This window comes from Marmota marmota, unplaced genomic scaffold, assembly GCF_001458135.2.
Source record: "Marmota marmota marmota unplaced genomic scaffold, marMar, whole genome shotgun sequence".
NCBI classification, from domain to species: domain Eukaryota; kingdom Metazoa; phylum Chordata; class Mammalia; order Rodentia; family Sciuridae; genus Marmota; species Marmota marmota.
In genome coordinates this window covers 13518503-13531785 of record NW_026000048.1, presented here as the reverse complement: position 1 = coordinate 13531785, position 13283 = coordinate 13518503, and the positions used below count along the sequence as shown (strand labels likewise).

Below are 13283 nucleotides of genomic sequence, written 5' to 3'. Positions count from 1 at the left end.
ATGGTTTCTTCTATTTCCTCAATTGATATTGGTCTGTTTAGGTTTTCTATATCCTCCTGACTCAATCTGGGCAGATCATATGACTTAAGAAATTTATCTATGCCTTCACTATCTTCTAATTTATTGGAGTATAAGGATTCAAAATAGTTTTTGATTATCTTCTGTATTTCTGAAGTGTCTGTTGTGATATTGCCTTTTTCATCCCGTATGCTAGTAATTTGAGTTCTCTCTCTTCTTCTCTTCGCTAGCATCGCTAAGGGTCTGTCGATTTTGTTTATTTAAAAATATGGAACGCTTCACGAATTTGCGTGTCATCCTTGCGCAGGGGCCATGCTAATCTTCTCTGTATCGTTCCAATTTTAGTATATGTGCTGCCGAAGCGAGCACCATTTATACTTTTCCCAACAGACCTTTCCTGACCATCTTATAAACACCTCTGCTGTTGTTTCCTGTCATTGAACCTATGATCATTTGAAATAATATCTTTATACTCATTTATTTACTATATTTCACTTACTAAATTAAGCACAATTTGCACTAGGGCAGAGTCATACTTTCTTGATCAGTGTCCCAGATACTGGCTTGGCAGATAGTAGGCATGTAGAATCTGTTTGTTGAATGAGTATACAGAGCCTGGAGGGAAACAGTCTGAGAACTGTTGTGGATTGGGTCATGCTCCAAGTAGAACAGTCTTGGAAATGTAGCTTTGGTCAGGGTGCACTGAGAGACTTATGAATGCATGTTCCCTATTCAGGTAGCCCTAGGATATCAGATTTGAACCTGAAGATTAGACCAGTGATTGTACTTGATAAATTTTCCTAATAACCTCTGAAATAGGGAAATCATAGTTCTTCCTGCTTTAGTTTTTAGTAGACAGAACCTATACTATAAAATAAGACTGCCCAGTTTTCATGATTAATGAATAGCAACACCCGAATTTGAACTCCAAGATCAGTTCCTGACTTCTTTCCATCTCATATTTTGACACTGCTCTCACTACACTTGCCATTGCTAGCATTTGTAAACAATGTCTCCCTGCATACACCCAAGTACCAGTCATTCCTGAGTTCTTGAAAGCTTCTGCCTCAAGGCAAATCTGCTGCTATGAAACATGCCCTGTGCCTGGGGAGATTACTGGCTCTGATTCCTGGTTCTTGAAGTGTGACAATCCAGCCTAGGATAGTCCCAAACCAGGAATGTCTGAATATGATACTATTTTAAGCTTCCTATGAGACAGAGATAGGCTTATATAACCTCATATCAGTCATAACTACCTAGATTGATTGCAAAGCAGATTAGATCAGCCAGGGTGTTTCCACAATAAATTACAGTCCCCAGGACCTTTGCTAGGAGAGAAAACTACTATGCATTGATCCCCTACCATTTGTCAGGAACTTTATGTAGGTTATCCTAAATAAAGTGAACCAAGGTAACTGTAAGATTCAACCAGAGCCCTGAGGGATGCAGTAATTTAGAACCATATATAGGGAGTCACCCTGGTACCAGCACTGTGACTGAGGGTCAGTGTGGAGCCACAGTGAAGTCTGGTATACTAGAAATAAGCTGGATTATTTTCACTGTCTTTGCTGAGCACAGATGCCCTATAGTTAGTAGGTTTTAAATATTGGAAAACTAGCCTGCAAAAAAGTACAGTGTGCAAACTAAGAAGCCAAGAGATAGTAACCTCCAAGGACATGTTCTATAGGCAAGACCACCTCTATTGCCAAGGAAATAGACTGTAAATTTCAATCCAGGAAAGGCTTTGAGTTACATTTATGTCTTCTATTTCTTGCATGTACCCCCTTCGCATAGGTGCTATTGTTTTTATAAGATTGTTTCCTAAGAACATTTGTATGTTTATTAGTGTTTTATCACTAACAAAATACCCAAGATAATTAACTTATCAGATGAAAAGATTGACTTTGGCTGTGGTTTTGGAAGTTCCAGTCCATGGTTAATTGTCCTATAACTTTGGGCCTATGCCAAGATAGCACATCATGGTGGGAGTGTCTGGTGGAGCAAAACCACTCAGATCATGAGCTGAGGAACAGAGAGAAGAGAGGAAGAGAGGATGTTCCCTTTCAGAGCATACTCCCTGTGATCTAGGACTTCCCATTAAGGCCTCTCTTCTTCATTTGGGTTCAATTCCATGAGTTCAGAGACTACATTATTTATTTATTAATTGATTATCCTTTGTTTAGCACAATGCCAATCCCATGAATTCAAATACTTATAGAATAAATCAATGAGTGAATGACTGAATAATGAGAGTATGACAGAATTACTGACCAAATACCCCTGCCTTTTACTAAAACTCATGAGCCTTCCTATATAACTTGATCTTCATTAATCTCTAAAGGATATACCTGTAGCCTAAGCTTGGAGCCAGTCTCTTACTTGTTTGGTTCCTTACCTCTTAGACCTTGACCAGCTTCCATGTGGTGAACACTATTTTATAATACATCATCTATGAGATATCTTTAGCTATCCTATCATCTGTAGAGCCAAGACCAACAAATGTAGGTCTCCAGTCTGCTGCCTTAGAGGGCCTTTCCACTGGGACCTCCTGAGAAAGGTCTTCCCTGAGTTACCACATCATCGAAGACCTTGTTCTTTAACATATCACTTCCTACATAAAGGAGTGTGACCTTTTTTTTTTTTTTTTACTGACCCAACATGTTATCATAGCTGAATATTCTAACTCTAAAATATTCAAATATTTTATCCTTTAATGGGAAAGTTTTTATACTATCACATGTAATATGTGCACTGGATTGGAAACCTGAGTCTTGGTTCCAGTTAACCATTATCTATGTGAGTTACAGATGGTTAAGTGTGGAGTTGAGAGCATCAACTCTAAAATAATACTATCCAGAACTAAATCCCACCCCACCACTTACTAACTGTACAATCATAGGAAAATTATTTAATTTTTATATGTCTCACTTTTCTTAATGATAAAATGGGAATAGTAATAGTATCTACCTCATAGGATTTATATGAAGATTAAATGATATGTGTGAAGCTAACAAATAATAGATATTGTATCAATAATTGTGCTTATTTTGATGGTGACAATAACAACTATAGCCCACCTCTATGTATTTATTTGTTCTTTGCTTTTCATTTTTAAGTAAAGGAAACATGTGAGATAAGTTCTAAAGATTCTTCCAGATTCAACCAGATTCAAGTGTCCTTGCTACTTTGTTTCTAAGCCTAGCATTCTAAGCATGTAGAATAACTCCTCATCATAAACTGCAGGCAAATCCCAAATTGTCTTCTGACAAATAAGCCATTTATACTTGCCTTATGCTTTAAATAATAGCATTAAGGGAATTATGCCTTCCATTAGCATTGCCTTCAAAGGTGTCATTTTATGAAGCCTCATGAAGTTATAGTCAAGCAGAGAACATTCAAAAAACTGCTCTCCATAAAGTGGGTTCCAAATCATTCTTAAGTGGTGGATATCCATTGATAGAGTCACAATCTAACCAAACAGTGGGATGACTTAAAGAAGTATATAAACATATAAAGGAAGAAGGTAATTTTTGAAACATCCTATTCTATTTTTGTGAAGCAATAGAAATTTACAGGCTATGTATATAGTATATCACTTTCAAAATATGGTTTATTTTATGACATTTTAAAATATAGGTGATGCTGTGTCACTGAAAATATATCAACAAAAATGAGTTACACTGATGACTAACTGGTTTCATTTTTATTCTGTGATATACATAAAACAAGCATTTTGAAAAACACAGAAATCTGTCCCCGAAAACTAAAATAATTCAGAAATTACAAAATGCAAAAAAGAAAAGGATTTTCAAAAAGGTCATAGAGATAACTACAGAAAAAAATAGCAGGACTGGGGATATGGCTCAAGCAGTAGTGCACTCACCTGGCATGCACGGAGTGCTGGGTTCGATCCTCAGCACCACATAAAAAATAAAATAAAGATGTTGTGTCCACCGAAAACTAAAAAAAAATAAATATTAAAAAAATTTTCTCTCTCTCTCTCTCTGGAAAAAAATAGCAAAAGTAGTTCAGATAGTAAACATAGCAATTAAGTATAGAAATCAAAAGGAATTTTATAGGAAAAAAATGATTATAACTAGTTAGTCTCTTAAATGTATCCCATATGGTTTTGTGGTTTCATAACTTGGCCAGAAATGAACCACAAATTTGACTTGGAACTTCATAACAGCTAGCACAAAGTGGAAACATAGTTACATGATTTAAAGCTTGCCTGAGATAAAAACAAATCACATTTAGCATATGTGTTCTCCAGACTGAATCCCAGAGATTCTCGTGAAGAGACAGCTCTGTTGGATTTTCATGTTATTCCAACAAATGTATAAATGAGTTTCTTAGGGGTGTTTCCTAAAACAGTTATCAGTGAGGGATGAAAACATGCCACTAAAATGCCATTCAGCAAAATCTCTAAGGGTCCCATCAATGTAGCATGTAGCACTCTAATAGTGTGCCTCAATTGGGCTACTTAGGAGTAGCTAGAAGAATACAGGATAATTAGTTCTTTCAATTTAACTTTTACTACATATTGGTTATCATAAAATTATGTACTCTAATACTCAAAGTTCAAACTTTATGTATTATTATTTGAGGATGTGGTAACAGCACAAAACTCAAGTGGTTTAAAATAAGAACTTTTGTTTCTGGTTCATGCCATGCATCCATTATAGGTCAGCCTGGCTCTCATCTATATGCTTACTGTCCTCATTCTGGGACCTAGGCAAATAAATGGACAGATGGAAAAGAGACTGTGACAAATCACACACTTGCTTTTATATCTTCTGACTGAAAGTCATAAGTTCATTCCTAATATTAAGAGGGAATATATGGATAATTTTACCATTGCCTGGAAAGAGACAGACAGAGATTTATAAAGGATTCTAATAAAAACTACACTAAGTTTAGGCACCCTTTAAAAAGTCTCATCATTCAGAAAGAAGAGAGAACCAGAAAGTGCACAAACTTAAGACCATTTAATATTTCTTTAATACTAGCCATAGAACCTAAGCAACTGACAGCCTAAAATATGTGCTACAAAATAGTAAATTTCATGTTATGTTTTGTATAATTCCAGAAATTCGGACTGGGGTTGTGGCTCAGCTGTAGAGTGCACGCCTAGTACATGTGAGGTGCTGGGTTGGATCCTCAGCACCACATATGAATAAATAAAAATAAAGGTATTGAGTCCACCTACAACTAAACAAATATTTAAACAAAGAAATCCATGCCATGTTTGTGTTTCACAGATTCTACAAAAAAAAAATTATACATCTGTCTATGGAAATAGGTTTATAGCACTTTTCAAAGCAATTTATATATAACAAAAGAAGAAAAAATATGCTCTATCAGGGAAAATCTCTTATGACTCTAATGATATTGCAATAATTATCTGAAATGACAGTAATCACTCAGAAACATTATTTTAAGGAAAAACTCCAGAGTCATCAGTTAATTTCTCTTTATGGCAAAGGAGGAAGAGGGAAGTTCTGAAGTTTCTTTGACTCACTAAAGTATTCAAATATTTATAATTTCAGCAATCTGGGACCCCAATGTGAATACTGTAACTCAAGGCATTGATTTGAATATTTAGTAAGAAAGGACCTAAAATATTAAATTTATACTTCATATTAAACTTAATAAGGTAAGCTTCTTTTAAAGTATGAATAAACAGGATAATTGCAGTTACAAATTTTGACCCAAATTCCTGTGTCAAACAAGGAATACAGGTAGTATTTTTGTGACCATTTTGGTCTTCAACTTCGCTTTAATTTTTAGAATTAAATACTAGATTACATTTTATTTTATTTCAGGTAACTGCCTTAGCAATTGAATAACATCAGAGCTCTATTAGTAATAAAGAAGAGGAATTTCAGTTGGACCATCAACTCAACTATATTTATGAATACACCATTATTTGATATAATAGTTCAAAGGAGAATTAAAAATGAATCTCTTAGACAGCTAATAAATTAGCCTAATAAATTAGGATTTGGGGTATTAGTAACTTTATAAGATGAGAGAATTAGCATAGGTAGTTTCAGAAACCCTTCTCATGTCTTCAGTTTTAGGAAAATGTCCAGATATATTCAAATGAATACTTTCAGTTAGTTCCTGTCAATACTGTTACCCTCAAGTAGGAGGCCAGAGCTTGGCATGGTCAAAATATGTAACAAATCCATCACTATTCAAGATGTAGAAATGTAAAAAAAAAGGAAAAAGAAAAAAATGTAGACATATATTTGAGTGTTGTTTTCAAAGAAATTATAGGCTTTTTCAAAAAGAGAGATTCAAGAGTAACAGTCCATTTTTCTTTGTATCCCTGCTGACAATAATGCCAACTTTAGTCAAGTTCTCCTTGGCTTTACTAATGAATTTTGAATGTTGGAGGAAATGAATGATGAAACAAGAGATCTAGGTTAAATGCTGTCTTGAAGGAAATTAGATCTATTTCATTTAATTCACTAAAAAGATAGAAAAATAAATTGAAGAAGGTTAATACACAATTTACTACTTATATACATATTTTATTTTATTTATTTTGAAATGGAATCTGGCTAGTCTTCAACTCCTGGGCTCAGGTTATCCTAATGCTTTTGCCTCCAAAATAGCTGGGACTACAGGCATGCACTATGGCACCTGACTCTTCTACATAAACTCTAAAGCTTACAAAATAAAGATTATATATTATTTATAGATTCATATAAATGGAAAAAGAGTAGAAAGACATGTCTTCAATATTATACATCAAATTCATTTTAGTGCTTGCCTCTAGAGAGGGTAGAAGACAGTGGAATTGTGTTTTATTTATTTATTAATTGTAAAGTTTTATTTTAAAATCCCAAATAATAATGGATTTTAAATCCATATATATATATATTTGTGTGTGTATATATATATATATATATTCTACCTTAATATATGTATGTATGTATATATATATATATATATATATATATATATATATATATATTTGTGTATATATACATATATTTAAATCCATACACACACAGAGTGTTAATTTGCATGGTGAGAAATTGGCTATTAAATTTTTGTATTTTTTTAATTTCAAAAAATGGTAGTGAAGAATACTCTTTAGAACTGAGTTGAAGTGGATGGACAAGTGGAACTTCCAGGGTTCAGGGTAGGTTATTAAGGCAACAAGACAAAATATGACAGTCAAGCCTTTAATCACTTAATATAAGCAAGAGGCCAACACAGAGAAAGTACCAGGAGAGTACCATCTTCCCACTATTTCATTTTTGTCCAGAGGTGGCACTAGGCACAAGGAGCAGATGGATTAGCACAAGCATGGGGAATTGTCTCACTGAATCAAGAGACCTGAAATAAAAGACCCCTGAAATTTTATAAACCCAGTGGATAAGGGCAGGGCTAGGAATGGCACAGTACCAAGTACAGAATTGGAGTGAAGGAAATGTCTTCAAGTTTCTCTGATCAGGAGACCTCAGGAGGGAGGTATCTATGCTCAGAATAATATGTTAATAGCTTAACTGGCCATAGAGCGGGTCCTTTTATGTCTGTAGTCCATCAAGAGTATGCAACAAGTCTGGGGCAGGGAGGGCACATTTCTCTCACAAGGTTTGCCAGGTAAACCCTTTGTAATTGCCTGTGGTTACACTTGAAATATCATCAGGAAGCCATGATAAATCTAAATATTTTATAAATAATAACAACTTCAAATGCATAAAATAAAAATTGATAATTTCAAACAATAGACTTTAACCAAGTTAGAGATTTCTATAGCCCTATCTCAATAATAAATAATACAAAAATATACCAATATACTAAAAACAATAGTGATATATAAGATTTGAAAACAGTTGATGTAACTGAGATATATATGTGTGTGTGTGTATATATATATATTGATTGATAGATATACTTTAAATATATATGTATATAATTATACTGGGGATTGAACCCATTGGTTCCTAATCACTTAGCAACATCCCTAGCCCCCTTTTTTTAAATTTTTTATTTGAAACAGGGTCTCACTAAGTCACTCAAAACCTTGCTAAATTGCTGAGTCTGGTTTTGAACTTGTGATCATTCTGCCTCAGCCTCTTGAGCCACTGGGATTACAGGTATGCACCACTGTGCCCAGTTACATACCTGACATTTTTAGCATATTATACCCAACATCAGAACAACACACATTCTTTTAAAGTACACATGAAATGTTCAGCCAGATCACCATATAGTGTGCCACAAAATAAATCTCAATAAATCTTACAAGTGAAAATTATAAGTTAATTCTATGATTTCAATTAGAATTAAATTAGCATCAAATAATATGTTAGCTATAAAGGCATCAAATTATTGGAAATTTAAAAATTTCTAAACAACCATAATGTCTCCTGATCAGAAAAACTTGAAGATATTTCCTTCACTCCGATTCAGTACTTGTTACTGTGCCATTCCTAGCCTTGCCCCTATCCACTGGGTTTATAAAATTTCAGGGGTCTTTTGTTCAGGCCTCTTGATTCAATGAGACAATTCCCCGTGCTTGTGCTAATTCATCTGCTCCTTGTGCCTAGTGCCAGCCCCTGGACAAAAATGAAATAGTGGCAAGATGGTAACATGAGAATCATAATGGAGATTAAAAAATATTTCAAATAGAATGATAATGAAAATACATGATATCAAAATTAGTAGGATTCAGTCAAAACAGTGCTTCTAGAGATTTTATAGGATTAAATGCTAGTGTTAAATATGAATTCTGATTCTACCTTAAAAATGTAGAGAAAGAGTAGATCAAGTCCAAAAGTAGAACTAAGAGAATAATAAAGATAAGAACCTCTTAGAAGTGAAACAACAAAGAAAATAAAAACTAAAAAACACTTGTGTTTTTAAAATTATAATATTGCTAATCCCCTAGCAAGACTGACAGATAACAAAAAGGGTATATAAATTATAATATCAGGAATAAAATAAGCTATCATTAGAGGTAGTATAGACATTGAAAGGATAATAAGGCAACTTTACAATAAAACCGTATTCCAAGTCACACAACTTAGATGAAATGTACAAATTCTTTGAAAAATACAATTTACCAAAATTAACAGAAGATGAGATAGAAAATCTATGTTCATTAGAGATATTGGTCTGAAGTTTTCTTTATTTGATGTGTCTTTGCCTGGTTTGGGGATCAACGTGATATTGGCCTCATAGAATGAGTTTGGAAGTGCTGCCTCTTTTTCTATTTCCTGAAATAAATTGTAGAGTATTGTTATTAGTTCTTCTTTAAAGGTCTTGTAGAACCCAGCTGTGTATCCATCCAGTCCTGGGCTTTTCTTGGTTGGTAAGCTTCTGATGGCGTCTTCTATTTCATCACTTTATATTAGTCTGTTTAAATTGTGTATATCTTCCTGATTCAATCTGGGCAAATCATGAGACTTAAAAAAATTTGTTGATGCCGTCTATGTCTTCTATTTTATTGGAGTATAAGTTTTCTAATAATTTCTAATTATCCTGTGTATTTCTGTAGTGTCTGTTATGATATTATCTTTTTCGTCATGTATGCTGGTAATTTGAGTTCTCTCCTTCTCTTCATTAGTGTGGCTAAGGGTCTGTCAATTCTGTTTATTTTTTCAAAGAACCAACTTTTTGTTTTGTCAATTTTTTCAATTGTTTCTTTTGTTTCTATTTCATTGATTTCAGCTCTAATTTTAATTATTTTTTGCCTTCTACTGCTTTTACTGCTGATTTGTTCTTCTTTTTCTAGGGCTTTGAGATGTAGTGTGAGGTCATTTATTTGTTGATTTTTTTTCTAAAATCTAAGTAAGCACATTTGTATTAAATAAATTAAATTTATAAATTAAAAAATTTCCAGAAAAATTATAAACTAAGTTGTCTTTGCCCATTTAAATTACATTTAAGGAAGAAATACTATCACGGTTGTATAACTCAAAAAAATAGAGGAAGAGGCAGCTATTCCCAACTCATTGTTTGTCATATCCTAGTATCAATTTATATCACCACACTCTGTCACCAAAACCTGACCAATGTATTATAAGAACACACAATTCACAAACAATATCCCTTATGGAGATTCAAAATTCTTAGCAAAATGTTTAGCAAATTTGATCTAGAAATATATAAAGATGATAACACAAAGTGGCCAAGTGGTATTTACCCAGTGATTTAAGGTTAGATTAATATTATCTTTTTAAAAATAAATAATATAATTCACTACAGTGATAAGGGGGAAAATTCATATAACTATTCTAATAGATGCAGATAAGCATTTGGTTTAAATTCAATATCCATCTATAATTAAAAATCACCTCTCAGTTAACAAGGAACAGGAGGACTCTTCCTCAGTATGATAAAGAGCATTTATCTAAAATCCATTTATAGTGAAATAACATAAACTTTTCCTAAGATTGAAAATAAAGGAATATTAGTTCAAACTATTTCTATTAAATATCATACTGGAGGTCTTACTGGGGGAATAAGGTAAGAAAAATAAATAAAAGACTGCAAATTGAGAAAGAAGTATTAAAATAACTGGGGTACAGTAGCACATACCTGTGATCCCAGAGACTGAGGATGTTGGGGATGAAGGATCACTCCTTTGGGGCCAGGCTGGGCAACATCGTGAATCTGTGTCTCAAAAAAAAAAAAAGTGCTGAGGATTTGGCTCAATAATGAAGTGTCCCTGGGTTTAATCCCCAGTACAGCACACAAAAACCTGAGCTGGTGGCACACACCTGTAATCCCAGTTACTTGGGAGACAGAGGCAGGAGGATTGCAAGTACCATGCCAGCCTTAGAAATTTATGGAGACCCTGTCTCAAAAAAATGAAAAAGGGCCAAGGATGTAGCTCAGTGGCAAAACACTCCTGAGTTCAATCCTAGTATACCCCCAAAATTATTAAAATATTTTTATTTACAGACAACATAATTGTTTATATAAAATATCTGAAAAATCTACAATAGAATAAGTGAATTTGTCAAAGTTGTAAGATACAAAATCAACATACAAAAATAACGTATTCCTATAGACAGTAGCAAACTACTAGAAAATTATATCTTTAATATTACACATATAGTATCTTAAAGCACTAATACTTGGAGATAAAGTTGTTAAAAATGTGCAATATATGTACACTGAAAACTACAAGATATGTACACTGAAAAATATGTACACTGAAAAAAGATATTGCAGAGAAAAGATAGAGAAAATCTAAATAAATGGAGAAACATATGATAGGTATGAATTAAAAGATGTCAATTCTTTCCAAATCAGTATTATTACAGTTGTAATCAAAACCCCAATAGACTTTACCTGGAGTAATTGACAAACTGATTCTAAAATTTGTATGAAAAAGGATCTAGACTAGCTAAATCAATATTTAAAAAGCAACACAGATAGAGAATGTATATTGTCAGATTTCAAGAGTAACTCTAAAGCTACAGGATTCAACACAATGTTAATTGTTCTGAGGGTAGATTAATAGATCAATGGGACAAAATAAAGCAGCCAGAAATAGACCCACACATATAAAATCCACTGACTTTTTAGACAGGCTTCAAAGTAATTCAACAAGGAAAGTCTTTTTAACAAATGGTGATGAAACAACTGGATAAAAGTGTGGGGGAAAATGATGACCCCTTGGGTTAGGCAACAGTTTCTTTGGGAACACACACAAATAACTGAACATAAAATATAAAGTGAATAATTTTGAATTCATGGAAGTTAAAGGTTTCTGCTCATCAGAAGGCATCTTTAGAAAGTCTTTGGTTGAAGGGAGGGGAAGGTAGCTAGCTATCCTGGAATTTTGTCTGGCTACTTAAGCATTGCCTTCAACTGTGTTGTGTTCTTTTACTAGCATGCACAAATAGAAAATAAAAACATCAAGGAAGGATTAGCAATACAAATGCAATATGAAAAAAATGTAGTAAAATATATTAATACCACCATAACTTATTGGTGAAGATTGACATGCAATTCAAGGAAAAGCAGAAATCTTATCATTGCTAGATTTACTGACTGCCTTTTGGAGAAAAGCCACTCTTAAAATGGACTTCTTCATTCTTAGCCATTAGGAACTTGGCCTGACCTTTCACTTTCAATAGTTTCCCTGGTTTGTACAGTGGACTTTGGTTCTACTTCCTAGATCAACCTTCTGGAATAATGAGCAGGGAATTTGCTGGGGGAAAAAAAGTGTGTTGTGGGGGGAGAATTCTCTAGGAATAATGGCGCAAAGATAGACATAGAGTTATGGAAGTTATATGTTCATATGGGGCAGCACTTTTCCAGGTAATATCAAGATCCAAGATATGACCAAAGGTATAAATCACAGAGAACAACCAGTGTTGAAAGACAATGGAATAAAAGCAGTAGAGAAATTAAGTTAGGGTGCATTGAATTGCAGAGGAGAGTGGCAGGAATTAAAGGAAGAAGATGACAGAAAGCACATTCTTCTGTGGACAAGAAGTCCCTTAGAATTTGACTTATAGAGACATGAAAAGGAGGGGGGCCTATTGAATGAGTGAATTTTAAAGGAAGAAAATCTTTGTCTAAGTGTAGAAAAATAGTTTAAGTATATGAATTATGCTTATCTTAAAATCTTGGGTTGTGGAGCAATTAATAATTTGACTTTTGCCAATAAGGCAATGCAACTTATGGTGAACAAATAATATTCATTATTAAAAAAGAGAAAACCTTCTCTGAAAATGTTGACAATTTATGATAATTCCACCTTTTATATCTTTAAGCTATGTCATCATGGATCAGTCACTTAACCTCCTAAGCATCACGGCTCAGGAACAAAAGAAAATCAAATACATAATAAACAACAAAAACCCTACATACATGTTATTTTTTATTATTGGCCATTCTTATTGTTAAAAGAACTGTCTTCTGAAAACCAGAAATAGAGGATTAAAGAAAATCCATTTGTTATAGCTTACTGAGAAATTCTGAAGAGCACTTATGGCAACCTACAGTTAGACACTTATTTTGAGCCCCTTTTATTTTGAGCTGAGTAATAAGAATGTGTCCTCTTACAAGGGATGAGACAATTAGTCAGACTGAGGGAGCTGGCAAAGAACTCCCTCATCACAGGAATTTTATATCATTTATGTTGATTTGCCACTGAGAGAATTTATGAGGGTCTGATAGAATCATCTGATGTTCACTTTAAGCAAGAATAAAAGGGGTTTTATGTTGATATTTAAAGAATAGAGGAGAAATGATTATACCAACTTTAGTTACACTAGTGCTTC

At 33.6% G+C, this 13283-nt stretch overlaps 1 protein-coding gene and 1 non-coding gene across 2 annotated transcripts in view; one reads left to right on the top strand and one right to left on the bottom strand.

Moving 5' to 3' along the window:
- The window catches only part of Gpr158 (G protein-coupled receptor 158), a 480026-nt gene that overhangs the window by 379171 nt on the left and 87572 nt on the right, over nucleotides 1-13283 (top strand). The gene's annotated exons all lie outside the window — the stretch shown is intronic.
- LOC125619602 lies at nucleotides 281-387 on the bottom strand. Its single transcript, XR_007351139.1, has one exon. It is a non-coding gene; the product is annotated as a U6 spliceosomal RNA (small nuclear RNA).